This window comes from Giraffa tippelskirchi, chromosome 5 (assembly GCF_054371585.1).
Source record: "Giraffa tippelskirchi isolate mGirTip1 chromosome 5, T2T-mGirTip1v1.2.pri, whole genome shotgun sequence".
NCBI classification, from domain to species: domain Eukaryota; kingdom Metazoa; phylum Chordata; class Mammalia; order Artiodactyla; family Giraffidae; genus Giraffa; species Giraffa tippelskirchi.
In genome coordinates, this window is record NC_137279.1 from 99685512 (window position 1) to 99711379 (window position 25868).

The following is a 25868-nucleotide window of genomic DNA, read 5'->3' on the forward strand; positions in this document are numbered from 1 at the left end:
GCTTGTATCATGTCATCATCCTCATTTCACATATGAGAAACCTGAGACATAGAAAGGTTAAGTAACTTGTCAAGTCAGTCAGTGAGTGGGATCTGAAAGCAGGAATTTGAACTGAAGCCTTCCTGGCTCCACAGGATATCCTACCAGTCAAAGAGGAACACAAACCGTAAAAATGCTTGATAAGAAGTTTAAGTCCGTATATTTCTTTTGAAAAAACACCCAAGAGGAGTCACGTAACAGGCATTCAGTTCAGCCGCTCAGTCATGTCCAACTCTTTGCGACCCCAGGGGCTGCAGCACGCCAGGCCTCCCTGTCCATCACCAACTCCCGGAGCTTGCTCAAACTCAAGTCCATCCAGCCGGTGACGCCATCCAACCATCTCGTCCTCTGCCGTCCCCTTCTCCTCCTGCCTTCAATCTTTCCCAGCGTCAGGGGCTTTTCCAGTGAGTCAGTTCTTCGCATCAGGTGGCCAAAGTATTGGAGCTTCAGCTTCAGCATCAGTCCTTCCAATGAATATTCGGGACTGATTTCCTTTACGATGCACTGGCTGGATCTCCTTGCAGTCCAAGGGACTCTCAAGAGTCTCCTCCAATACCACAGTTCAAAAGCATCAATTCTTTGGCGCTCAGCTTTCTTGATGGTCCAACTCTCACATCCATACACGACTACTGGAAAAACCACAGCTTTGACTAGACGGACCTTTGACTGCAAAGTAATGTCCCTGCTTTTTTAATATGCTGTCTAGGTTGGCCGTAGCTTTTCTTCCAAGGAGCAAGCGTCTTTTAATTTCATGGCTGCAGTCACCATCTGCAGTGATGTTGGAGCCCCCCCAAAATAAAGTCTGTCACTGTTTCCGTTGTTTCGCCATCAAGTGATGGGACCAGATGCCGTGATCTTCGTTTTCTGAATGTTGAGTTTTAAGCCAAGTTTTTCACTCTCCTCTTTCACTTTCACCAAGAGGCTCTTCAGTTCTTCTTCGCTTTCTGCCATAAGGGTGGTGTCACCTGCGTATCTGAGGTTATTGATATTTCTCTGGGCAATCTTGATTCCAGCTTGTGCTTCATCCAGCCTGGCATTTCGCATGATGTACTCTGCATATAAGTTAAATAAGCAGGGTGACAATATACAGCGTTGACGTACTCCTTTCCCAAATTGGAACCAGTCCGTTGTTCCATATCCGGTTCTAACTGTTGCTTCTTGACCTGCATACAGATTTCTCAGGAGGCAGGTCAGGTGGTCTGGTATTCCCATCTCTTGAAGAATTTTCCACAGTTTGTCGTGATCCACACAGTCAAAGGCTTTGGTGTAGTCAAAAAAGCGGAAGTATGCTTTTCTGGAACTCTCTCGCCGTTTCGATGATCCAACGGATGTTTGCAATTTGATCTCTGGTTCCTCTGCGTTTTCTAAATCTAGCTTGCACATCAGGAAGTTCTCGGTTCACGTACTGTTGAAGCCTGGCTTGGAGAATTTTCACCATTACTTTGCTGGCGTGTGAGATGAGTGCAATCGTGCGGTAGTTTGAACACTCTTTGGCATTGCCTTTCTTTGGGATTGGAATGAAAACAGACCTTTCCCAGCTCTGTGGCCACTGCTGTCAGTTAAGTCGCTCAGTCGTTTCTGGCTCTTTGGGACCCCATGGACTGCAGCATGCCAGGCTGCAGTTTTCCAAATTTGCCAGCATAATGAGTGTAGCATTTTCACAGCATCATCTTTTAGGATTTGAAATAGCTCAGCTGGAATTCCATCACCTCCACTAGCTTCGTTCATAGTGATGCTTCCTAAGGCCCACTTGACTTCACACTCCAGGATGTCCGGCTCTAGGTCAGTGATCACACCATCGTGGTTATCTGGGTCATGAAGATCTCTTTTGTATAGTTCTTCTGTGTATTCTTGCCACCTCTTCTTAATATCTTCTGCTTCTGTTAGGTCCATACCGTTTCTGTCCTTTATTGTGTCCATCTTTGCATGAAATGTTCCCTTGGTAGCTCTAATTTTCTTGAAGAGATCTCTAGGTCTTTCCCATTCTATTGTTTTCCTCGATTTCTTTGCGCTGTTCACTGAGGAAGGCTTTCTTAACTCTCCTTGCTATTCTCTGGAACTCTGCATTTGGATGGGTATATCTTTCCTTTTCTCCTTTGCCTTTCGCTTCCTTTCTTTTCTCAGCTATTTGTAAGGCCTCCTCAGACAACCATTTTGCCTTTTTGCATTTCCTTTTCTTGGCGATGGTTTTGATCACTGCCTTCTGTACAGTGTTACGAACCTCCGCCCACAGTTCTTCAGGCACTCTGTCTAAATATATATATGTAAGAAAATAAGCTGCCACCCGTAGTCCCAATCCCCGGAATTAACTACTGTTATTCTAAGTTTTGGCAAAACATATATATGCTTAGTTTATAAAATTCAAATGATGCAGAAAATACAAATATGTAAAATTTTGAGACATGTTAAATTCAAAAATAACTTCTGTTAAGGTAGTTACATATTGATGGAGTCATCTTGGTATATCAACAGAGAGGAAAAAAATATATCGTGGCTGAGTTGGTAAAGAATCTGCCTGCAATGCAGGACACCCAGGTTTGATTCCTGGGTCGGGAAGATCCCCTGGAGAAGGAAATGGCAACCCTCTCCAGTATTCTTGCCTGGAGAATCCCATGGACAGAGGAGCCTGGCAGGCTACAGTCCATGGGGTCACAAGAGTCGGACACGACTTAGTGACTAAACCACCACCATACTTTTATAAAATAGAGCTCTTATAGATTCTATTTTTATTTTTAAGCATTCAACTTAATAGTGCATAAATTCAATGGAAGAAAAATGAAGAAATTGTTGAACTTTCAATCAAATTGTTTACACGAGAGATGCTTTTCTGAAAGGATTCCCTAAGGCTAGTAATAATTTAATTAATACATTAAATTTTGGAGTGATTCTTCTCGTTACTTTTAAAAATCAAATTTCTTAAGGTATAATTTGAAAATAATACAATGCATCCATTTCAAGTTTGACGACTTTCGACTAACAAACGTACCCATGGAACCACTATCCTGTTCAAGGGAAAAGAATATCTCCAGTACTCCAGACTGTCCTCTGTGCCCCTTTGCAGTCAATCCCCCTACCGCTCCCTGACCCAGGTAATCAGTGATCTAGTTCCTGTCTCTGTGGATCAATTTTTCAGTTCTCGAAATTCACATAAATGGAACCACAGAGTATGTACTTTTTTCCTCACTCAGCATGACGCGCTTGAGAGTAATCCATACTGTTGCCATGTATCAGGTATTTGTACTGCTTTATGGAAGAGTAGTATTCCTTTGAATGAGTATGTCACAATCCTATATATCTATCTATTCACCTCATGATGGACACTTGAAATGTTTTCAATTTGGGGACTATTATGAACAAAGCTGCTATAAGCAAGTCCCTTTTGTGGGCTTACGCTTTATAAATTCCAATTACATTTTTAAAATTCTTTAATACGAATTTACTTTGTGAATGGATGGTACATTCACAAAGACAATTTATTGAAGAGTTCCAAGCTTATCTTTGATTGTTTCCTATCAGGACATACTTACTATAAGCCACAGGTGTATTTTTGATTATCCCATTTAATCTACACAACAACTTTTTGAAGTACTTTATGATGATTACTTTCATATGACACTTGCAAAATTGGCCTAGCAAATGGGAGTCGGCCCAAGGTCAAACCGGAAGGCAACATGAAAAGGCAGGTGGCAACATGACTGAAAAGGAGGCCCGAGGCCCCACCCCCCACCCCCCACCCCCCAGAAGCTGCGTTCCTAACCGCAGACCCACCCCGATGTCTTCCTAATAACCTCCGTGTGTCTGACAGGCCTGGAAGCCAGTGTGCAAGCCGGTCCTCCTCACGGTCTTACTTACTGATCGGCTTCTTCTGGTCAGAAACTCCTCCATCAGGGGTCCAGAGCCTAACAGCGTGGACAAACTTGAGGGTGAGGAAATCTGTTAAAAACTCCAAAAACCGGTTTTCTCATCAGTAAGCCACTAAAAATTAACCTTGGTCTTGGTGCAGATAGTTCATATTTGAGCAAGGAAATCCTCCCGCTGTTGGGGCGACAGAGGAGGATGTTCCACTTTCACTTTCAACGACCTAGATCCTCGATCTGCATCCTGTGTGCTTTTTGGTTAGTTTTCTTTGGACCCACCCTTAAGCATCACCCCACTCCCAGCACCTCCTCGGAGCCCAGAGGCTTCTTGGGGCTGAGCGGATCTACGAGTGCCGTCCCGGAAGCAGCCAGGAGGGGGAGGACAGCCCTTCCCGCCATGGTCCTGCCTTTTCTGTTTGGCCGAGTGGTTTCTATTTGCCAGGAGGACTTTGCGAATCAGAAGTGAGCACAACACATCCTGAGAAAGGGGTTGGCAAATAGCCCACAAGCTGCCGACAACTCGGCCTGGGGTTTTCTCCTAGACTGTAGTTCAACGTTTTCAGATAGGAAGAAAAGAAAAACTACTTTCGACCGAAAGGGCGGGGGTGGTGGTGGGGGAAACGTTAGGTACGATTTCTACTGCCATTTAAGGAGAAAGGAATGTTAAGGAGGTTTCCTAGTTTGCCAGACTACTGAAGCATGCATGTCAGGTGCACATTTGACGCTGAAACAGAGGTACTGTTTTCTGACTGGGAAAGGTAACGAGAGAAAGCCTGAGAGAAAAGGCGGGGGTGGGGGTGGAGCGAACTGGATCCAGAAATACGAAGAGGCCGCTTGAGGTGGGAAGCGGTGAGTGGGGTGGTATTCAAGCAGCATCTCCAACAATGACAGCTGACCGCGCAAAAAATGAAGCCTCGGAAAGGAGGACACTGGTGGGAAAACGGCTAGCGGCAGCCTCACAAAGCAGGCAGCCGAGAAGTTCGTCACGTGGCACCGGTGGCGGCCTCTCTGGTTGTATCCTGCGCGCCAGAAAGCTTTCCCTAACCCACAAACTGAGGCAACGTTCATGGGCGAGCCTGCCACGAAGTCGGCGATAAACGTACATCAGAAATCCGCACCCACGCGTAACCCGGGCAGGCTCCTGTTGTCGCAGAACCGGAAACAGGCGCGCGTTCCTCAACGGGTGAGACACTGTTCTCGTACTCTCTCTGAAACGTCGACTGCGGCCCTTAAGGGAAACTCTCAGCTCCGGCCTCCCAGTCGTGGTGCGCGGATTAAGGAACTCTCGTATCGTAGACGGGCACCCTACTCAAAAGCATCGAATGTCGCAGCTCGCCGGGCCACGGTCCCCACAGCAGGCCTGCAGCATTCTCGAAACACTGTTTGAACACTCTGGGCGCGTCCAACTTGTCTTTCCAAAAGAGGGACTGCACACACCTGCACAAGGAACGCCTATCGCAGGCTCACCGCAACCCTTTTATCTCTGTTTTTCGACACAGAAAAAACCAGGGGAAAGCGCGAACGCAGTCCCCCACTACCACAAATTATGCAGTCGAGTTTCCCACATTTGGGGAAATCGCAGGGGTCAGCACATCCGGAGTGCAATGGATAAGCCTCGCCCTGGGAAAACCACCTTCGTGATCATGGTATCTCCCCTGCCAGGTAAGTATGAGTTGCGAGCCTGCCACCCCAGCCCAACCTCGTACGCCCTGCACTGTACACACAGGCTCACTTTACTCCCCGCATCCCCGCGCCTTCTTGGACCTTCCACACAGCGGATCCACGCACTTTCAAGCAAGAAGTCCTGGATTCTCTCCCACGCCACGGGAGACTCCATCTCGTGTTTAAGCACCAGATGACGGACCAGCAGCCCCTGCGCTCAGATATCTACATACGACACGCCCCACCCGTGACGTCAACGGCAGCCCGCGCTTCCCTCCAGCCCACGCCCCGCCCTAGGCCCCGCCTCCCTCCTCCCACGCCGTCCGGCCCGGTCAACCTGCCCGCGGGCGCCCTCTGGGGGAGGTGACGTCCGGCTCCGGCTCCTGGTCTCCCATCCCCTAACGTGTTGGGACCCGGCGCGCTCGGCTGCCTGCCTAACTTTTGTCCTGTCCGGCACCGGTCTGGCGGTCGGCTGAAGCCTCTGCACCTTTTTTCAAATAACGGCGTGCGATGCCGAGAACAGAACATTTAGCAGTCCAGGGGAAACCGGTTCCTTTCAAACCCAGTTGTCTTTGTGATGCAGTATTGTGTGTATGCCTAGCAAAACGCATTAAGCGTCGCGACTGGCCGTGAACTTCTATTCTTCAGAATTCAGTTTCACTCATTGAGAATTTCACTTATGTTTAGTTCAAACATTTTTTATTAGTATTCCTAAATACCTTAGTTTATTTAGTAATTGGTGTCTCAGTATCTTATTTTTTTTTTTTGAAACTACCTAGTTAATTAATTTACTTCCACCAGTTAAGTCAGCACAACTCTCGGACTTTACCAAATATCTGGAAAGATCATTTGAAGTAGACATCTCTAAAGTATAATTTTTTTAAAGAGCTTACCCAAAGCTCTTATCTCATTTAGATTTACTTCAAGCTTTCATCACATCAAGTTATTTTCCTTGCAAAAGATATAATAAGGTCTTATTTATTAAACCTAGGTACAATAAAGTTCAAAATTGGGAAAGGAGCATGTCAAGGCTGTAAAATATTGTCTCCCTGCTTATTTAACTCATATCCAGAGTACATCATGCAAAGTGCCAGGCTGGATGCCTCACAAGATGGAGTCAAGATTGCCCAGAGAAACATCAACAACCTCAGATATGCAGATGATACCACTCTAATGGCAGAAAGCAAAGAGGAACTAAAGAGCCTCTTGATGAGGATGAAAGAGGATAGTGACAAAACTGGCTTAAAACTCAACATTCAGAAAACTAAGACCATGGCATCTGGTCCCATCACTTCATGGCATCAATAGAGGAGAAACAGTGGAAACAGTGACAGACTTTATTTTGGGGGGGCTCCAACATCACTGCAGATGGTGACCGCAGCCATGAAGTTAAAAGACGCCTGCTCCTTGGAAGAAAAGCTATGAGCAACCTAGACAGCATGTTAAAAAGCGGAGACGTGACTTTGCCAACAAAGATCCGTCTAGCCAAAGCTATGGTTTTTCCAGTAGTCGTGTATGGATGTGAGAGTTGGACCATCAAGAAAGCTGAGCGCCAAAGAATTGATGCTTTTGAACTGTGGTGTTGGAGGAGACTCTCGAGAGTCCCTTGGACTGCAAGGAGATCCAACCAGTCCATCGTAAAGGAAATCAGTCCCGAATATTCATTGGAAGGACTGATGCTGAAGCTGAAGCTCCAGTACTTTGGCCACCTGATGCGAAGAACTGACTCACTGGAAAAGCCCCTGACGCTGGGAAAGATTGAAGGCAGGAGGAGAAGGGGACGACAGAGGATGAGATGGTTGGATGGCATCACCGACTCAGTGGGCATGAGTTTGAGTAAACTCCCGGAATTGGCGATGGACAGGAAGGCCTGGCGTGCTGCAGTCCATGGGGCTGCAAAGGGTCGGACACGACTGAGAGACTGAACTGAACCAACAAAAATATACACACTCAAGTAGAATGAACTTTACTGCTGACATTAACAAAAATATAGGCTCAATTATAATGGCTTCTTTGCAGGGGCAACCTCCTCTCCCCTGTCAGGTCAACAGTTAAGGAAGCCCTTCCAAAGTTAACCTGGTCCCTTCCCTATCTAGGCCCTTCGACGGCTGTTGTTCTTCTCCTTTTTGCTGCTGCTGCTGCTAAGTCACTTCAGTCGTGTCTGACTCTGTGCGACCCCATAGACGGCAGCCCACCAGGCTCCCCCATCCCTGGGATTCTCCAGGCAAGAACACTGGAGTGGGTTGTTCTCCTTTTTAGCCCTTGTTTAACACTGTTGTGGAATCCGGAGTCGCAAAACACACCTCAGAGGACACTCAAGACAGTGGAGTACAGTTTATTACGCCAGTGAGTCCAAGGGGAATCAGTTCCCAACAAGGACCCTGATGTTTCTGAGAGCCCCGGTTTTATACCCCCCACTATGTGACCGGTTACATGTTAGCAACCTCTTTGTTGTGTATGATTGAGTTTTACAACAGGTAGGTGTTAGGAGAACAAACAATTAAGGTTAAAGCCGGGGTGGGGGTGGGGTGGGGGTCGGGTGGGGGAACAATGGTTATACATCAAGGTGGGGATGTCTCCATGGTTAATCTAACAGGGGCAGCCTGACCTCAACTACAATCTCCCTTTGTCATCTGTAGGGAGGGAAGTCTCCAGGAGACCTGGTTTTCACTAGCAACGGTTTCCTCACTCTTTCGGGCAAGGTTCAGGCGCAGTTCACATCCAGTCTTTAAGATGATAACAGGCTTCAAGATGAAGTCTCTCCTGCTTTCCTCACACTGGCCCAAACATTCCTCCCTCCTGATGCTCATCTTACCTTTAACGATGGGCATCAGTCATGGGTAAGTATTGCACACGGGGACTATGTAACTGCAGCAGGACTGTCAGTCTGGAGGGTACACATCGAGTTATACACTGGAGAATACAAGGCCCCAAAATTAATGATACAATGATTAACAAAATAATTACAAAAAAGATTTTCCACCAATCAACTGTGATCCAAGAAAATACCGATGTCTAAAAAGGAGGATTATCATTAGACATAGCTTTTACCTGGTTTTTCATGTCGTCTAGAATGGCTGACATATTGCCAGATAAATCAGGGATATATACACAACATTCAATTTTAATTATAGCGCGTGTCCCTCCTTGGGCGGCTGTAAGTACGTCTAAAACCATCCGATTTTGAATCGCTGCCTTTCTCATTTGTATTCGTTCTTCATTTAAAGCTTGGCTTGCCTTTGCGTTGTCCGGGAGGGCCTGTTTCGTGAAGTTAGTTACAGCTTTTATTTTAATCATCACAGACCTTGCCCATCCTGCATGTAAATAAGGTAAATTTACTGGGGCTTGTTGTAAGGATGGCTTAACACTTCCATGAGCAAAGGCAAATCCTAATGTGCCACGGCCAACCCAACCGACTGGAAGCGAAGGCCATAAATTCGATCCACACAGCTACTGGGTGCCTTTAGTGGCCACCCATCAGATCCCAGGGTTGTACTTCCAGTCTGAGCCAGGCCAGTGGAGCTGGTAAATCTGGGCGATAAGTGACCTCTAATATTTGTTCACATTGCTCAGAGGACAAGTATCCCACATATTTTAATTCTTTTGGATCCATGGGACGGTCACCAAACCCAACTTCTTGTTCCCTTTGTTCCCAACAGATGGGGCAGGGACAATAGTTTGACCTTTTTCTGGGGTCATCCAAAAATATTCATCCTATATGTTGTAAAATTGTTCCAATTACCTGATGGATTGGCCCTTCTTACCGGCCATTGTGTTCTCATTCTTTTTATTTTTTTAGCTAAAAGGTATAGGCTTTGGTTACTTTTGTAAGGCTTGCATTTACCTCAAATGTTACCCCACGGCCTTGATCAATTTGGTTAAAGTCCAGGTTACACCAAGTAAGAAGCAACAGGTTGTGAGTTACCAAGGAAGCAAACACCTCTCGTTGCTGTCTCAAAAATGAGCAGAGGGAGCTAAAGTCCCCTCTGCATAGGGGAGACACCCACCAGGGGAGTCCATCGATTACTGACAAAGGCATGGCCCCACAAACCTAACAGAAGTATTATGGAAGTTTGTATACGAGTGGGCCCAGGACAGGAACACATTATCCTGAGTTTGCAGTCCCGGTTGGGTCATCGTGCCGATCAGGAACAGCAGAAATATTCACAGCAGCTCCATCCTGAATCTGTGGTTGCTGATGGAAAACTAAACAGGTCTTCAATGGTTCCTTCAGGTTAGGAAGGAAGGAAGGTCCCTTTTCCTCTGCTGCTGTCTTGAGCTGGGTGTGGTGAATCTAGGGAGTAATACCTGCAACTTGAACTGCAGTGGGAGTGGTTAGTACGATAGTGTATGGCCCTTTCCATGTGGGGGATAACATCTGCTGTCTCCCATCCTTTACCCATACTAAATCTCCTGGTGAGTATGGGTGTACAGTAGTACCAAAAGAAAAGGGAATTCTTTCTTTTTGAACATAAATGGTGATGTCATGGATTACCTTCCCCAACTGTTCCAGTTGCTGCGACACCTCCATCCCTCCTCTTTGTAATAAATTTCCCTTTACTTCCTGAATAAGTAGGTGAGGCCTCCCGAATATTATCTCATAGGGGGAATACCTGTGCAACCGGGGGGGGGGGGTCATTCTGATACTCTTTAACACTACTGGCAACAAGTCCATCCAGAGGGGTGCCAGTTTCTTGCACCCATTTTGCCAAAGTCACCTTGATGGTCCGGTTCATTACTTCAACCATTCTTGAGCTTTGTGGCCTATATGCTGTATATAGTTTCCATTTAATATTTACTGCTTTGCAGACCAGTTGGAGTAATTCAGCCACAAATGTGGGCTCATTATCTGATTCTATGCTCAGAGGAAACCTAAACCTAGGAATAATGCCTCTCAGCAAGAATCCGGACACTTGGTTCGCTTTTTCAGTCTTGGTGGGGTAAGCTTCTTCCCATCCCACAAAAGTACATACCATCATCAGCAAATAGTTGTATCCTCAGCATGGATTTACCTCAGTGGAGTCTACTTCTACATTATGTTTAAATGGAGTTGTCCCTTATAATTGTATTGCGGGAGGCGTGGTCGCCTTGGTGGGCAGGTTATTCTTAGCTCAATGGCAGCTTGAATCTGCACACAAGGCTATTAGGATTTGCCTTTGCTCATGGAAGTGTTAAGCCATCCTTACAACAAGCCCCAGTAAATTTACCTTATTTACATGCAGGATGGGCAAGGTCTGTGATGATTAAAATAAAAGCTGTAACTAACTTCACGAAACAGGCCCTCCCGGACAACGCAAAGGCAAGCCAAGCTTTAAATGAAGAACGAATACAAATGAGAAAGGCAGCGATTCAAAATCGGATGGTTTTAGACGTACTTACAGCCGCCCAAGGAGGGACACGCGCTATAATTAAAATTGAATGTTGTGTATATATCCCTGATTTATCTGGCAATATGTCAGCCATTCTAGACGACATGAAAAACCAGGTAAAAGCTATGTCTAATGATAATCCTCCTTTTTAGACATCGGTATTTTCTTGGATCACAGTTGATTGGTGGAAAATCTTTTTTGTAATTATTTTGTTAATCATTGTATCATTAATTTTGGGGCCTTGTATTCTCCAGTGTATAACTCGATGTGTACCCTCCAGACTGACAGTCCTGCTGCAGTTACATAGTCCCCGTGTGCAATACTTACCCATGACTGATGCCCATCGTTAAAGGTAAGATGAGCATCAGGAGGGAGGAATGTTTGGGCCAGTGTGAGGAAAGCAGGAGAGACTTCATCTTGAAGCCTGTTATCATCTTAAAGACTGGATGTGAACTGCGCCTGAACCTTGCCCGAAAGAGTGAGGAAACCGTTGCTAGTGAAAACCAGGTCTCCTGGAGACTTCCCTCCCTACAGATGACAAAGGGAGATTGTAGTTGAGGTCAGGCTGCCCCTGTTAGATTAACCATGGAGACATCCCCACCTTGATGTATAACCATTGTTCCCCCACCCGACCCCCACCCCACCCCCACCCCGGCTTTAACCTTAATTGTTTGTTCTCCTAACACCTACCTGTTGTAAAACTCAATCATACACAACAAAGAGGTTGCTAACATGTAACCGGTCACATAGTGGGGGGTATAAAACCGGGGCTCTCAGAAACATCAGGGTCCTTGTTGGGAACTGATTCCCCTTGGACTCACTGGCGTAATAAACTGTACTCCACTGTCTTGAGTGTCCTCTGAGGTGTGTTTTGCGACTCCGGATTCCACAACAGTGTTAAACAAGGGCTAAAAAGGAGAACAACCCACTCCAGTGTTCTTGCCTGGAGAATCCCAGGGATGGGGGAGCCTGGTGGGCTGCCGTCTATGGGGTCGCACAGAGTCAGACACGACTGAAGTGACTTAGCAGCAGCAGCAGCAAAAAGGAGAAGAACAACAGCCGTCGAAGGGCCTAGATAGGGAAGGGACCAGGTTAACTTTGGAAGGGCTTCCTTAACTGTTGACCTGACAGGGGAGAGGAGGTTGCCCCTGCAAAGAAGCCATTATAATTGAGCCTATATTTTTGTTAATGTCAGCAGTAAAGTTCATTCTACTTGAGTGTGTATATTTTTGTTGGTTCAGTTCAGTCTCTCAGTCGTGTCCGACCCTTTGCAGCCCCATGGACTGCAGCACGCCAGGCCTTCCTGTCCATCGCCAATTCCGGGAGTTTACTCAAACTCATGCCCACTGAGTCGGTGATGCCATCCAACCATCTCATCCTCTGTCGTCCCCTTCTCCTCCTGCCTTCAATCTTTCCCAGCGTCAGGGGCTTTTCCAGTGAGTCAGTTCTTCGCATCAGGTGGCCAAAGTACTGGAGCTTCAGCTTCAGCATCAGTCCTTCCAATGAATATTCGGGACTGATTTCCTTTACGATGGACTGGTTGGATCTCCTTGCAGTCCAAGGGACTCTCGAGAGTCTCCTCCAACACCACAGTTCAAAAGCATCAATTCTTTGGCGCTCAGCTTTCTTGATGGTCCAACTCTCACATCCATACACGACTACTGGAAAAACCATAGCTTTGGCTAGACGGATCTTTGTTGGCAAAGTCACGTCTCCGCTTTTTAACATGCTGTCTAGGTTGCTCATAGCTTTTCTTCCAAGGAGCAGGCGTCTTTTAACTTCATGGCTGCGGTCACCATCTGCAGTGATGTTGGAGCCCCCCCAAAATAAAGTCTGTCACTGTTTCCACTGTTTCTCCTCTATTGATGCCATGAAGTGATGGGACCAGATGCCATGGTCTTAGTTTTCTGAATGTTGAGTTTTAAGCCAGTTTTGTCACTATCCTCTTTCATCCTCATCAAGAGGCTCTTTAGTTCCTCTTTGCTTTCTGCCATTAGAGTGGTATCATCTGCATATCTGAGGTTGTTGATGTTTCTCTGGGCAATCTTGACTCCATCTTGTGAGGCATCCAGCCTGGCACTTTGCATGATGTACTCTGGATATGAGTTAAATAAGCAGGGAGACAATATTTTACAGCCTTGACATGCTCCTTTCCCAATTTTGAACTTTATTGTACCTAGGTTTAATAAATAAGACCTTATTATATCTTTTGCAAGGAAAATAACTTGATGTGATGAAAGCTTGAAGTAAATCTAAATGAGATAAGAGCTTTGGGTAAGCTCTTTAAAAAAATTATACTTTAGAGATGTCTACTTCAAATGATCTTTCCAGATATTTGGTAAAGTCCGAGAGTTGTGCTGACTTAACTGGTGGAAGTAAATTAATTAACTAGGTAGTTTCAAAAAAAAAAAATAAGATACTGAGACACCAATTACTAAATAAACTAAGGTATTTAGGAATACTAATAAAAAATGTTTGAACTAAACATAAGTGAAATTCTCAATGAGTGAAACTGAATTCTGAAGAATAGAAGTTCACGGCCAGTCGCGACGCTTAATGCGTTTTGCTAGGCATACACACAATACTGCATCACAAAGACAACTGGGTTTGAAAGGAACCGGTTTCCCCTGGACTGCTAAATGTTCTGTTCTCGGCATCGCACGCCGTTATTTGAAAAAAGGTGCAGAGGCTTCAGCCGACCGCCAGACCGGTGCCGGACAGGACAAAAGTTAGGCAGGCAGCCGAGCGCGCCGGGTCCCAACACGTTAGGGGATGGGAGACCAGGAGCCGGAGCCGGACGTCACCTCCCCCAGAGGGCGCCCGCGGGCAGGTTGACCGGGCCGGACGGCGTGGGAGGAGGGAGGCGGGGCCTAGGGCGGGGCGTGGGCTGGAGGGAAGCGCGGGCTGCCGTTGACGTCACGGGTGGGGCGTGTCGTATGTAGATATCTGAGCGCAGGGGCTGCTGGTCCGTCATCTGGTGCTTAAACACGAGATGGAGTCTCCCGTGGCGTGGGAGAGAATCCAGGACTTCTTGCTTGAAAGTGCGTGGATCCGCTGTGTGGAAGGTCCAAGAAGGCGCGGGGATGCGGGGAGTAAAGTGAGCCTGTGTGTACAGTGCAGGGCGTACGAGGTTGGGCTGGGGTGGCAGGCTCGCAACTCATACTTACCTGGCAGGGGAGATACCATGATCACGAAGGTGGTTTTCCCAGGGCGAGGCTTATCCATTGCACTCCGGATGTGCTGACCCCTGCGATTTCCCCAAATGTGGGAAACTCGACTGCATAATTTGTGGTAGTGGGGGACTGCGTTCGCGCTTTCCCCTGGTTTTTTCTGTGTCGAAAAACAGAGATAAAAGGGTTGCGGTGAGCCTGCGATAGGCGTTCCTTGTGCAGGTGTGTGCAGTCCCTCTTTTGGAAAGACAAGTTGGACGCGCCCAGAGTGTTCAAACAGTGTTTCGAGAATGCTGCAGGCCTGCTGTGGGGACCGTGGCCCGGCGAGCTGCGACATTCGATGCTTTTGAGTAGGGTGCCCGTCTACGATACGAGAGTTCCTTAATCCGCGCACCACGACTGGGAGGCCGGAGCTGAGAGTTTCCCTTAAGGGCCGCAGTCGACGTTTCAGAGAGAGTACGAGAACAGTGTCTCACCCGTTGAGGAACGCGCGCCTGTTTCCGGTTCTGCGACAACAGGAGCCTGCCCGGGTTACGCGTGGGTGCGGATTTCTGATGTACGTTTATCGCCGACTTCGTGGCAGGCTCGCCCATGAACGTTGCCTCAGTTTGTGGGTTAGGGAAAGCTTTCTGGCGCGCAGGATACAACCAGAGAGGCCGCCACCGGTGCCACGTGACGAACTTCTCGGCTGCCTGCTTTGTGAGGCTGCCGCTAGCCGTTTTCCCACCAGTGTCCTCCTTTCCGAGGCTTCATTTTTTGCGCGGTCAGCTGTCATTGTTGGAGATGCTGCTTGAATACCACCCCACTCACCGCTTCCCACCTCAAGCGGCCTCTTCGTATTTCTGGATCCAGTTCGCTCCACCCCCACCCCCGCCTTTTCTCTCAGGCTTTCTCTCGTTACCTTTCCCAGTCAGAAAACAGTACCTCTGTTTCAGCGTCAAATGTGCACCTGACATGCATGCTTCAGTAGTCTGGCAAACTAGGAAACCTCCTTAACATTCCTTTCTCCTTAAATGGCAGTAGAAATCGTACCTAACGTTTCCCCCACCACCACCCCCGCCCTTTCGGTCGAAAGTAGTTTTTCTTTTCTTCCTATCTGAAAACGTTGAACTACAGTCTAGGAGAAAACCCCAGGCCGAGTTGTCGGCAGCTTGTGGGCTATTTGCCAACCCCTTTCTCAGGATGTGTTGTGCTCACTTCTGATTCGCAAAGTCCTCCTGGCAAATAGAAACCACTCGGCCAAACAGAAAAGGCAGGACCATGGCGGGAAGGGCTGTCCTCCCCCTCCTGGCTGCTTCCGGGACGGCACTCGTAGATCCGCTCAGCCCCAAGAAGCCTCTGGGCTCCGAGGAGGTGCTGGGAGTGGGGTGATGCTTAAGGGTGGGTCCAAAGAAAACTAACCAAAAAGCACACAGGATGCAGATCGAGGATCTAGGTCGTTGAAAGTGAAAGTGGAACATCCTCCTCTGTCGCCCCAACAGCGGGAGGATTTCCTTGCTCAAATATGAACTATCTGCACCAAGACCAAGGTTAATTTTTAGTGGCTTACTGATGAGAAAACCGGTTTTTGGAGTTTTTAACAGATTTCCTCACCCTCAAGTTTGTCCACGCTGTTAGGCTCTGGACCCCTGATGGAGGAGTTTCTGACCAGAAGAAGCCGATCAGTAAGTAAGACCGTGAGGAGGACCGGCTTGCACACTGGCTTCCAGGCCTGTCAGACACACGGAGGTTATTAGGAAGACATCGGGGTGGGTCTGCGGTTAGGAACGCAGCTTCTGGGGGGTGGGGGGTGGGGGGTGGGGCCTCGGGCCTCCTTTTCAGTCATGTTGCCACCTGCCTTTTCATGTTGCCTTCCGGTTTGACCTTGGGCCGACTCCCATTTGCTAGGCCAATTTTGCAAGTGTCATATGAAAGTAATCATCATAAAGTACTTCAAAAAGTTGTTGTGTAGATTAAATGGGATAATCAAAAATACACCTGTGGCTTATAGTAAGTATGTCCTGATAGGAAACAATCAAAGATAAGCTTGGAACTCTTCAATAAATTGTCTTTGTGAATGTACCATCCATTCACAAAGTAAATTCGTATTAAAGAATTTTAAAAATGTAATTGGAATTTATAAAGCGTAAGCCCACAAAAGGGACTTGCTTATAGCAGCTTTGTTCATAATAGTCCCCAAATTGAAAACATTTCAAGTGTCCATCATGAGGTGAATAGATAGATATATAGGATTGTGACATACTCATTCAAAGGAATACTACTCTTCCATAAAGCAGTACAAATACCTGATACATGGCAACAGTATGGATTACTCTCAAGCGCGTCATGCTGAGTGAGGAAAAAAGTACATACTCTGTGGTTCCATTTATGTGAATTTCGAGAACTGAAAAATTGATCCACAGAGACAGGAACTAGATCACTGATTACCTGGGTCAGGGAGCGGTAGGGGGATTGACTGCAAAGGGGCACAGAGGACAGTCTGGAGTACTGGAGATATTCTTTTCCCTTGAACAGGATAGTGGTTCCATGGGTACGTTTGTTAGTCGAAAGTCGTCAAACTTGAAATGGATGCATTGTATTATTTTCAAATTATACCTTAAGAAATTTGATTTTTAAAAGTAACGAGAAGAATCACTCCAAAATTTAATGTATTAATTAAATTATTACTAGCCTTAGGGAATCCTTTCAGAAAAGCATCTCTCGTGTAAACAATTTGATTGAAAGTTCAACAATTTCTTCATTTTTCTTCCATTGAATTTATGCACTATTAAGTTGAATGCTTAAAAATAAAAATAGAATCTATAAGAGCTCTATTTTATAAAAGTATGGTGGTGGTTTAGTCACTAAGTCGTGTCCGACTCTTGTGACCCCATGGACTGTAGCCTGCCAGGCTCCTCTGTCCATGGGATTCTCCAGGCAAGAATACTGGAGAGGGTTGCCATTTCCTTCTCCAGGGGATCTTCCCGACCCAGGAATCAAACCTGGGTGTCCTGCATTGCAGGCAGATTCTTTACCAACTCAGCCACGATATATTTTTTTCCTCTCTGTTGATATACCAAGATGACTCCATCAATATGTAACTACCTTAACAGAAGTTATTTTTGAATTTAACATGTCTCAAAATTTTACATATTTGTATTTTCTGCATCATTTGAATTTTATAAACTAAGCATATATATGTTTTGCCAAAACTTAGAATAACAGTAGTTAATTCCGGGGATTGGGACTACGGGTGGCAGCTTATTTTCTTACATATATATATTTAGACAGAGTGCCTGAAGAACTGTGGGCGGAGGTTCGTAACACTGTACAGAAGGCAGTGATCAAAACCATCGCCAAGAAAAGGAAATGCAAAAAGGCAAAATGGTTGTCTGAGGAGGCCTTACAAATAGCTGAGAAAAGAAAGGAAGCGAAAGGCAAAGGAGAAAAGGAAAGATATACCCATCCAAATGCAGAGTTCCAGAGAATAGCAAGGAGAGTTAAGAAAGCCTTCCTCAGTGAACAGCGCAAAGAAATCGAGGAAAACAATAGAATGGGAAAGACCTAGAGATCTCTTCAAGAAAATTAGAGCTACCAAGGGAACATTTCATGCAAAGATGGACACAATAAAGGACAGAAACGGTATGGACCTAACAGAAGCAGAAGATATTAAGAAGAGGTGGCAAGAATACACAGAAGAACTATACAAAAGAGATCTTCATGACCCAGATAACCACGATGGTGTGATCACTGACCTAGAGCCGGACATCCTGGAGTGTGAAGTCAAGTGGGCCTTAGGAAGCATCACTATGAACGAAGCTAGTGGAGGTGATGGAATTCCAGCTGAGCTATTTCAAATCCTAAAAGATGATGCTGTGAAAATGCTACACTCATTATGCTGGCAAATTTGGAAAACTGCAGCCTGGCATGCTGCAGTCCATGGGGTCCCAAAGAGCCAGAAACGACTGAGCGACTTAACTGACAGCAGTGGCCACAGAGCTGGGAAAGGTCTGTTTTCATTCCAATCCCAAAGAAAGGCAATGCCAAAGAGTGTTCAAACTACCGCACGATTGCACTCATCTCACACGCCAGCAAAGTAATGGTGAAAATTCTCCAAGCCAGGCTTCAACAGTACGTGAACCGAGAACTTCCTGATGTGCAAGCTAGATTTAGAAAACGCAGAGGAACCAGAGATCAAATTGCAAACATCCGTTGGATCATCGAAACGGCGAGAGAGTTCCAGAAAAGCATACTTCCGCTTTTTTGACTACACCAAAGCCTTTGACTGTGTGGATCACGACAAACTGTGGAAAATTCTTCAAGAGATGGGAATACCAGACCACCTGACCTGCCTCCTGAGAAATCTGTATGCAGGTCAAGAAGCAACAGTTAGAACCGGATATGGAACAACGGACTGGTTCCAATTTGGGAAAGGAGTACGTCAACGCTGTATATTGTCACCCTGCTTATTTAACTTATATGCAGAGTACATCATGCGAAATGCCAGGCTGGATGAAGCACAAGCTGGAATCAAGATTGCCCAGAGAAATATCAATAACCTCAGATACGCAGGTGACACCACCCTTATGGCAGAAAGCGAAGAAGAACTGAAGAGCCTCTTGGTGAAAGTGAAAGAGGAGAGTGAAAAACTTGGCTTAAAACTCAACATTCAGAAAACGAAGATCACGGCATCTGGTCCCATCACTTGATGGCGAAACAACGGAAACAGTGACAGACTTTATTTTGGGGGGGCTCCAACATCACTGCAGATGGTGACTGCAGCCATGAAATTAAAAGACGCTTGCTCCTTGGAAGAAAAGCTACGGCCAACCTAGACAGCATATTAAAAAAGCAGGGACATTACTTTGCAGTCAAAGGTCCGTCTAGTCAAAGCTGTGGTTTTTCCAGTAGTCGTGTATGGATGTGAGAGTTGGACCATCAAGAAAGCTGAGCGCCAAAGAATTGATGCTTTTGAACTGTGGTATTGGAGGAGACTCTTGAGAGTCCCTTGGACTGCAAGGAGATCCAGCCAGTGCATCGTAAAGGAAATCAGTCCCGAATATTCATTGGAAGGACTGATGCTGAAGCTGAAGCTCCAATACTTTGGCCACCTGATGCGAAGAACTGACTCACTGGAAAAGCCCCTGACGCTGGGAAAGATTGAAGGCAGGAGGAGAAGGGGACGGCAGAGGACGAGATGGTTGGATGGCGTCACCGGCTGGATGGACTTGAGTTTGAGCAAGCTCCGGGAGTTGGTGATGGACAGGGAGGCCTGGCGTGCTGCAGCCCCTGGGGTCGCAAAGAGTTGGACATGACTGAGCGGCTGAACTGAATGCCTGTTACGTGACTCCTCTTGGGTGTTTTTTCAAAAGAAATATACGGACTTAAACTTCTTATCAAGCATTTTTACGGTTTGTGTTCCTCTTTGACTGGTAGGATATCCTGTGGAGCCAGGAAGGCTTCAGTTCAAATTCCTGCTTTCAGATCCCACTCACTGACTGACTTGACAAGTTACTTAACCTTTCTATGTCTCAGGTTTCTCATATGTGAAATGAGGATGATGACATGATACAAGCCTTTTGAAAGGATTAAGTGAGTAAACCCATTTAAAACTTGTAGACCATGCCTGGGCACATGGCACTTTGCGTGTCTTCATTGGGTGTAACCTCTTGCATTTTGGGAGCAACACTGCATAAAGACTGGGTGTGATTTGATTTGTTACTGACACGTTTCAGTGACTATGAACCTTCCTAGAGACGAAAGCAGTGACCTCCTGGGCTGAGAGGATCTGCCAGTTTGTTTACTAGCTCATGTGATCAGCCCATCAAAAGGGGAATAATGGTCCAATTGCTTGCTTCGAGAATGCCGCCCCCCCCCCACAGCCGCCCAATTTTTTTTACGTTTTTACAATGGAAGACATTTCTACACATGACACTGGACCCAGCATTTTAAAAGCTTGGTACATATAATTACATAAAAATTTAAGTTGGAAACACAAGCAGTGAATTTTACTCATATAATATATCTGTATACATTATATGCAGTAACATATGTACATATATATTATATACAGTCAGTTTTATATATGTGTGTGTGTATATATATATATAGTCAGTTACATATGCCCCAAAACTTGTTATGGGAGAAAGTGGACCCTGATCCCATCCCACATTTCTTGTTTTCCAAGAATAAACAGTTTCAGGTCAGGTAACCAACTGTTTGGCTATTTATCTCCTTATCTCTAAATAAATATTGACGCTCCGATTTTCCAGTTTCCCACCCCAGGCCCTGCAGACGGGCCTGCGAAGGGGGAAAGTGGAGTGTGTGCGTTTCCCTGCCCGCCAGTCATCCCCAAGGCAGCCGCCAGGACTTCCACTCGCCTGCGGACTCGCACAGCCCACCTCACCGCTCCGCAGGGAACCCGCCAAGGAAACTTGGTCAGGACAAATGCCAGGCCAGCAGCTTTGCGATTTAGGGTGAACCGGGTTCCCGGACACGTCAGTAAAGGGTGGGAACTGCTCCAGAGTGAGGCGCTCGCTGTGGTCACCCCAACCCAGCGACCGTCCCCGCCGCGGTACCCGCCAGTCCCCTTCTCCCTTCTGGCTCATCCTCGGGTCTCTCCTGCCCTTCCCCTTCCTCGGATCTTTTCACCGGCCTCACACCTTTCTCTTCCCGTCCTCCAAAGACAGCTGCGTCATTGAGTCCTTTGTAACCGCTGAAAGTTCCAAAATACAAGCGTGAGAGAGATGCTCCTTAGCACCGCGAAGAGAACGCTTTAACCAGCTTTTCAAGTCCATCACGGGCCTCATCCGTATTTTTCTCCCGAGCAGTAGAGGACTCAAGTGTTTCCATCCGCTCATGTCGTGGGGTTGTCTTCTCGGTGGAGCGGAGTCTCGGCAGGACGAAGGGGGCCCGGCCGGGGGTGCGGACTCCCAGTGGCTCGTCTCCTCTTCCGCCCTGGAGCAGCCTGGCCGGGCGGCCGTGGGTCAGGGGCCTGGGGTCTCCTCAGATGCGGGAATCCGCGACCCGCGCTCCTCTTTCGGGCTGAGCTTGGGACCAAAGGACGCGATTTCCAGGAGTCAAGGTTCAAATCTTGGCGGAACAGCGGCTTTGCGTGCCCAGCGGAGACTTAGGAGCGAGAAACTCTGAATAAAATCATAAAAAACTGGGACAGGGTCAATTAATATTCGGAATAATAGAGAACCTGAATAAAACACAGTTCATCCCCAGTCAGGTCTGGAACCTTCCACCCGAAAGCTCCCATCCTGGCTGATCAGCGACATCGCAGCCCCTCCCCGCCACCATTTACGCACCGGGACCACCGTGCAGTTACAAGACTTGCGGTGTGAGGCCCCCTCGCGGGGCAGGACTCGGTGGGCGCAGCCTCGGCCTTTTACCCCCGAGACCCAGGGGACCCGACAAGGGGGCAGCACTGGCTGGGTCACTGCGCCCCTGGCTGGGGTGGTGGGGGGGGGGGTTGGGGAGGGGGGGTCGAGGGCAAGGGAGGCGCCGGGCCTCCGACGGCCGGGGATGGGCAGAGCCGCCCGGGCCCAGCGAGGACGCCCCCGGTCCCGGTCGGTCCCACATCTGTCCGCAGGGTCCGTGTGAGCCACGCCGCTGGGGGTCGCGGGAGCCGGAAAGCAGGTAGGTCTTATGAGGGGAGTAAAACGTGTCCTTCTTGTAATTAAAGAGAAAGGTCCCACCGAGATTTGAACTCGGATCGCTGGATTCAGAGTCCAGAGTGCTCACCATTACACCATGGAACCCCTTTGAAAGCCAGCGTCTTTCCATCGCCAGAGAACGGCACCTGCTTCTTTAGGCTCCATACGTCCCACCCATAATCTCAGGGCAGTTCTTCCAAGGACCCGACAAGATCTGAATACGGATGACCCGCTTTGGTGTTCATCCCTCTTTGGTTTCTCTCTGCTCCTCTCCTTTGACTGACATCTCTCAGTTCACTCGCACCTCAGACAATGAAGTAAAATTTCCACTCTGGGTTTCCGGTCAGGAAAGGCCCCCCCCCCACCCCCCTTAAGTCACCGTCATCAACCGCATGTTCTGCCTCGGTTTGCCAGAGTGTCCCGTGCTGAGGTAAAATTTCTGCAAATAAGAGTGTTATTTTCCTTTCCTTTGCCTTCACCCTTTCCCCGGAGCCCAGAGAGGGCAGATGATCGTCAGGGCAGGAGGTGGGATCTCCTGGGTCCCTCGGCTTTCTTGTAGCACCGATTACACTCCAAAGCCACCACCTCTTATGTGTAACATATAAAGTGTGTGGAGTGGAGAGGGAGGCAGGAGAACTCTCCTTTTCTTCTCCATACAGTTCTGATTTGGGGGGTAAGTTTTTCTCCCCAAATTTGTCAGGTTTGCTGTATAAGGAAAAATGAACATTTACACAAAACCCTCAGACAAACCAGGCCAAAAGCACCTGGGGTGGCTCCAAATCAACCACATGTGGTGGAGCCCACGAGGCAGGGCTCTGACACTTAGACAGTCACAGACTCTTGTCAGAGCTTGGTCACGTCAGTTTCATTCCAATTTCTGAACATATCCAGAAATTGCACGGTTAAAAAAAAAAGTGTACACATATTTAGAAGGTATGTATCCAAGTTGTCTTACAGTGTAGACAGTATTTATGTACACAAAATACCACCACACTAAATATTTGCATGTAGAATAAGTATAAATCCACATGATGTCTCAAAGTAATAATCTTTACCTCTTCATTCTATCCCAAAGCCATTTCTTCCCTCATCCAATACACAGAACAGAAAAACAAAACAAAACAAAACAGCATCTGAAGAAGAGAGCTGCGGCCCAACGAAAGGAGTCGGAAAGGTGGCCAGTGTTGCCTGGAGACAGGTACTTTGTTCCCAGAGACTGGACAGAGGTTGACACAGGAGGAAGGAGGCAAAGGGGAGGCTCCTCTTAGGAGGAGGAAGTTCACAGCTCCGGGATGAAAAGATGAAACTTCCTTTTGGAAAATCAAGAAGCTGGGGGGTAACAAACAACACAAAGTGCTCCTCCAGGAGCCCTTGAAGGTCAGTCAAAGTTGATGAGTGCAAGGACCAGTAATGGTCTCTGGCTGATATAGGAAGAGAAGAAATGCACAGAAAGTATGTTGACAGATCACAGAATGGCCAGGAAACCCAGAGAACCAGGCTCTCACAAAGGGCAGGGAGAAAAATCAAACGAGATTAGAACTGCAATGGGTGGAGAGACAGTCTTTGAGGGACGAAAGCCTGAGAGCTAAGGAGCTGGTGGGGATGTGGTGGGAGCTGCCTGTGCTGGGGGGCCGGTGAACAGAACTACCCTGGGGAGGTAACTCCTCCTCCTCCCGCTCCTCCACTGCCGCTTCCCTCTGGCTGGTCCTCCCACTCTCTCCGCCTCCCTTTGTACGGCTCCACCTCGCTCTCATCTCCCCTTCTTCCTCGCTCTCTTTCTCCCCATCCCCCCTTTGCAGCCCCTCCCCCTCCCCCTCCCAGTCCACCCTGTCTTTCTGGACCTCCTTCTTCTGTCGCTAGCGCTCCTCAACCACCTCCGGTTTCCACAGTTAGGAGGAAGATGCGGGAATATTTCCCACCATCCCAGGAAGCACGAATACCTTGCTCTCTGGGCAGGACACTCTGAGGGTCTCTGGGAGACTGAGTGAGGAGGCCCTCAAGTTGTTCTCGGCGAGGGGACACAAGAGCGACCGCCACCAGATCCCCGCCCTCCTGGAGCTCCCTTGAAACCAAAGAAGGCAGCGGGAGGACCCCACTGGTCCCAGAGGCCTCCCCAAAGGGTGCGCAAAGGCTCATTTTCCCCACCGCTCTGTGCTCTTCCCATGTCCTCCAACCTGCACGTGGGTCCCCGTCTAGCAAGCAGAGAACCGGTGATGAACGGGGTGGTCTGGCCACAGCGGAGCAAACCGCAAGAGCAATTAGTTTACAGAAATTTCTAGAGGCAGAAAGCTACTTTCAGGTGAAATAAATAAGGATAGTGATTGTCAAAAGATTCAGAGGATTATGATAATCGTATTTGTGATTTTGCTGCCTATAGCATTATTGATCCAGTAGTTTCTAAACCGAGGCACATCTGACAACAGCTGAATGAAGAAGAATCCTCTTACTGCTCCCATTTTGCACAAGAAAGTAGGGAGATACCCAGAGTTTTCTTTATTTGTTCAAGGCCACACAGGGCAGAACCATTTTTACAACCCAGAGCTTGTGCTCCTGGGCACAAGATTCGTTGGGTCTTTCTTCTCAAGATGTGGCTGTGTCAACATTTCTCAGTTGGAGGGATGGGAAGAAGAGCAGGAAGGAAGAGAGAAGGCAAGAGAAGGAGCAGGGACGGGTGGAAGCACACATTCTTTGATTCTCCCCTCCCTGGCCTTCCCCTCCCATCTTTCCCCTCCCCTCCTCGCTTTGCCTCCTGCTTTCCTGCCGGCACCAGCTCTTTCCCTCCTTCCCCACTCTTGTTACCGGACTGGGACAATGCTCCTCTCTCGGGATCCCTGACCAAGATCCTGGCAGGTCTCAATGCCTTCCTCCCAAACCCGCCTTCCCCGCTTGGCTTTCACTTCCCGCCCTTTCCCGCTCCCACCTGGACCCCACAGAACGCAGCCTACCCAGCTGGGCACAGCGGGAGCACCGGAGACCTTTCCGTTGCCCGCCTCACGGGATGCTGCGAAATCTAACAACCGGCATAAAGGCATTTAAAAAGAACTTTTCGCTCTTCGAAAACTTTTCCGTATTTCCATTCGCAGGGGTCTTAATGGGACGAAGGGCTAAAGACGACAATGTATTCCTCCAAGTCCTAGAGCGTCGCGGTGAGTGCCAGACCCTGTCCTGGGCGTGCGGGCCCAGGGCGACCATCCCCGCGACCTCGGTCCTGGTGGAAACCGCCTGGTGGACACAGGAAACCTAAGCACAACCTCGGCCCCGAAGGCCTTTGCCAGGGTGGGCAAACTCTCATTCATTGGGTGTAGGCGAGGAAACAGGAAGTGCCATCATGGGAGCCCACCGGGTGTTCAGCTGTCCTTGGGTCTCATTCGGTTCAGGCCCGGAGGGTCCGAGCCCTGGATCCCGGTATCTCTGAGGGCTGTGGCATCTGTGGCGGGTAGGGGGCAAGGACGTGGCGCCGTATCCCTGGGGGTAGGGAACGTACCCTGGGAATGAGTAAGTGTCTACTCCATAGAGAGTCCAGAAGAGACCTGTACGGCTGTCTCTGTGGCGCAATCGGTTAGCGCGTTCGGCTGTTAACCGAAAGGTTGGTGGTTCGAGCCCACCCAGGGACGGTGGGGTGAGGTTTTGGAGAACACCAGAGAGATTCCCTTTTGCCAAGAGGACACCGGAGAAGTGCCGCGGCGAGCCGGCTTGCAGAGAAAGAGCACAGGAGTCAGGTGCAAAGGAGCAGCGGGGAGGGCGGGTCCCGGGTGGACTGGACGCGTCGGTCATTCCTGAGAGCCCAGAGCGCTGACCGCCGGCGCCGTGAAAAGGGCCACCGAGGCGCGGGTCTGCAGCGCGGGAGGGGCGGCGTCCACACTGCTGGGCTGCGGGGTCTCCTGGGCCTCGGGCGCACCCCCCGCCCCCTGCGGCTTCCGGGAGCTGGGGAGTCGGCGGGGGGGCGACCCCTGCGATCGGGTGCGGAGCTGAGGGTCTGACGACTCTGCGTTGGGTGCGGGACCCCGAAGGCAGCCTGTGGGGGCCCGAGGGTCCTCACTTCAGGGGCGATGAGGAACCCTAAAGCAGGGCCCTCAGGAGCCGCCGTCTCCGTGCCTGAGAGAGCTTGGGGCTTCAAGGTTCCTGTTTGAG

At 48.4% G+C, this 25868-nt stretch overlaps 2 long non-coding RNA genes and 4 other non-coding genes across 6 annotated transcripts; 3 read left to right on the top strand and 3 right to left on the bottom strand.

Moving 5' to 3' along the window:
- Positions 1-176: 176 nt before the first annotated feature.
- On the bottom strand, positions 177-5778 carry LOC145507740 (uncharacterized). Its single transcript, XR_014055092.1, has 3 exons — positions 5000-5778; positions 3892-3955; positions 177-2289 (listed from the first exon to the last, which is right to left on the bottom strand). It is a non-coding gene; the product is annotated as an uncharacterized LOC145507740 (long non-coding RNA).
- LOC145508159 (U1 spliceosomal RNA) lies at positions 5403-5566 on the bottom strand. Its single transcript, XR_014055414.1, has one exon. It is a non-coding gene; the product is annotated as a U1 spliceosomal RNA (small nuclear RNA).
- Positions 5779-14086: 8308 nt separating the features above from the next.
- LOC145508161 (U1 spliceosomal RNA) lies at positions 14087-14250 on the top strand. Its single transcript, XR_014055415.1, has one exon. It is a non-coding gene; the product is annotated as a U1 spliceosomal RNA (small nuclear RNA).
- Positions 14251-15437: 1187 nt separating this feature from the next.
- LOC145507741 (uncharacterized) lies at positions 15438-19479 on the top strand. Its single transcript, XR_014055093.1, has 2 exons — positions 15438-15761; positions 17364-19479. It is a non-coding gene; the product is annotated as an uncharacterized LOC145507741 (long non-coding RNA).
- A 2291-nt stretch (positions 19480-21770) lies between these two features.
- Positions 21771-21842, bottom strand: TRNAQ-CUG (transfer RNA glutamine (anticodon CUG)). The gene has a single exon. It is a non-coding gene; the product is annotated as a tRNA-Gln (tRNA).
- Positions 21843-25277: 3435 nt separating this feature from the next.
- Positions 25278-25351, top strand: TRNAN-GUU (transfer RNA asparagine (anticodon GUU)). Its single transcript has one exon. It is a non-coding gene; the product is annotated as a tRNA-Asn (tRNA).
- The last annotated feature ends 517 nt before the right edge of the window (positions 25352-25868 follow it).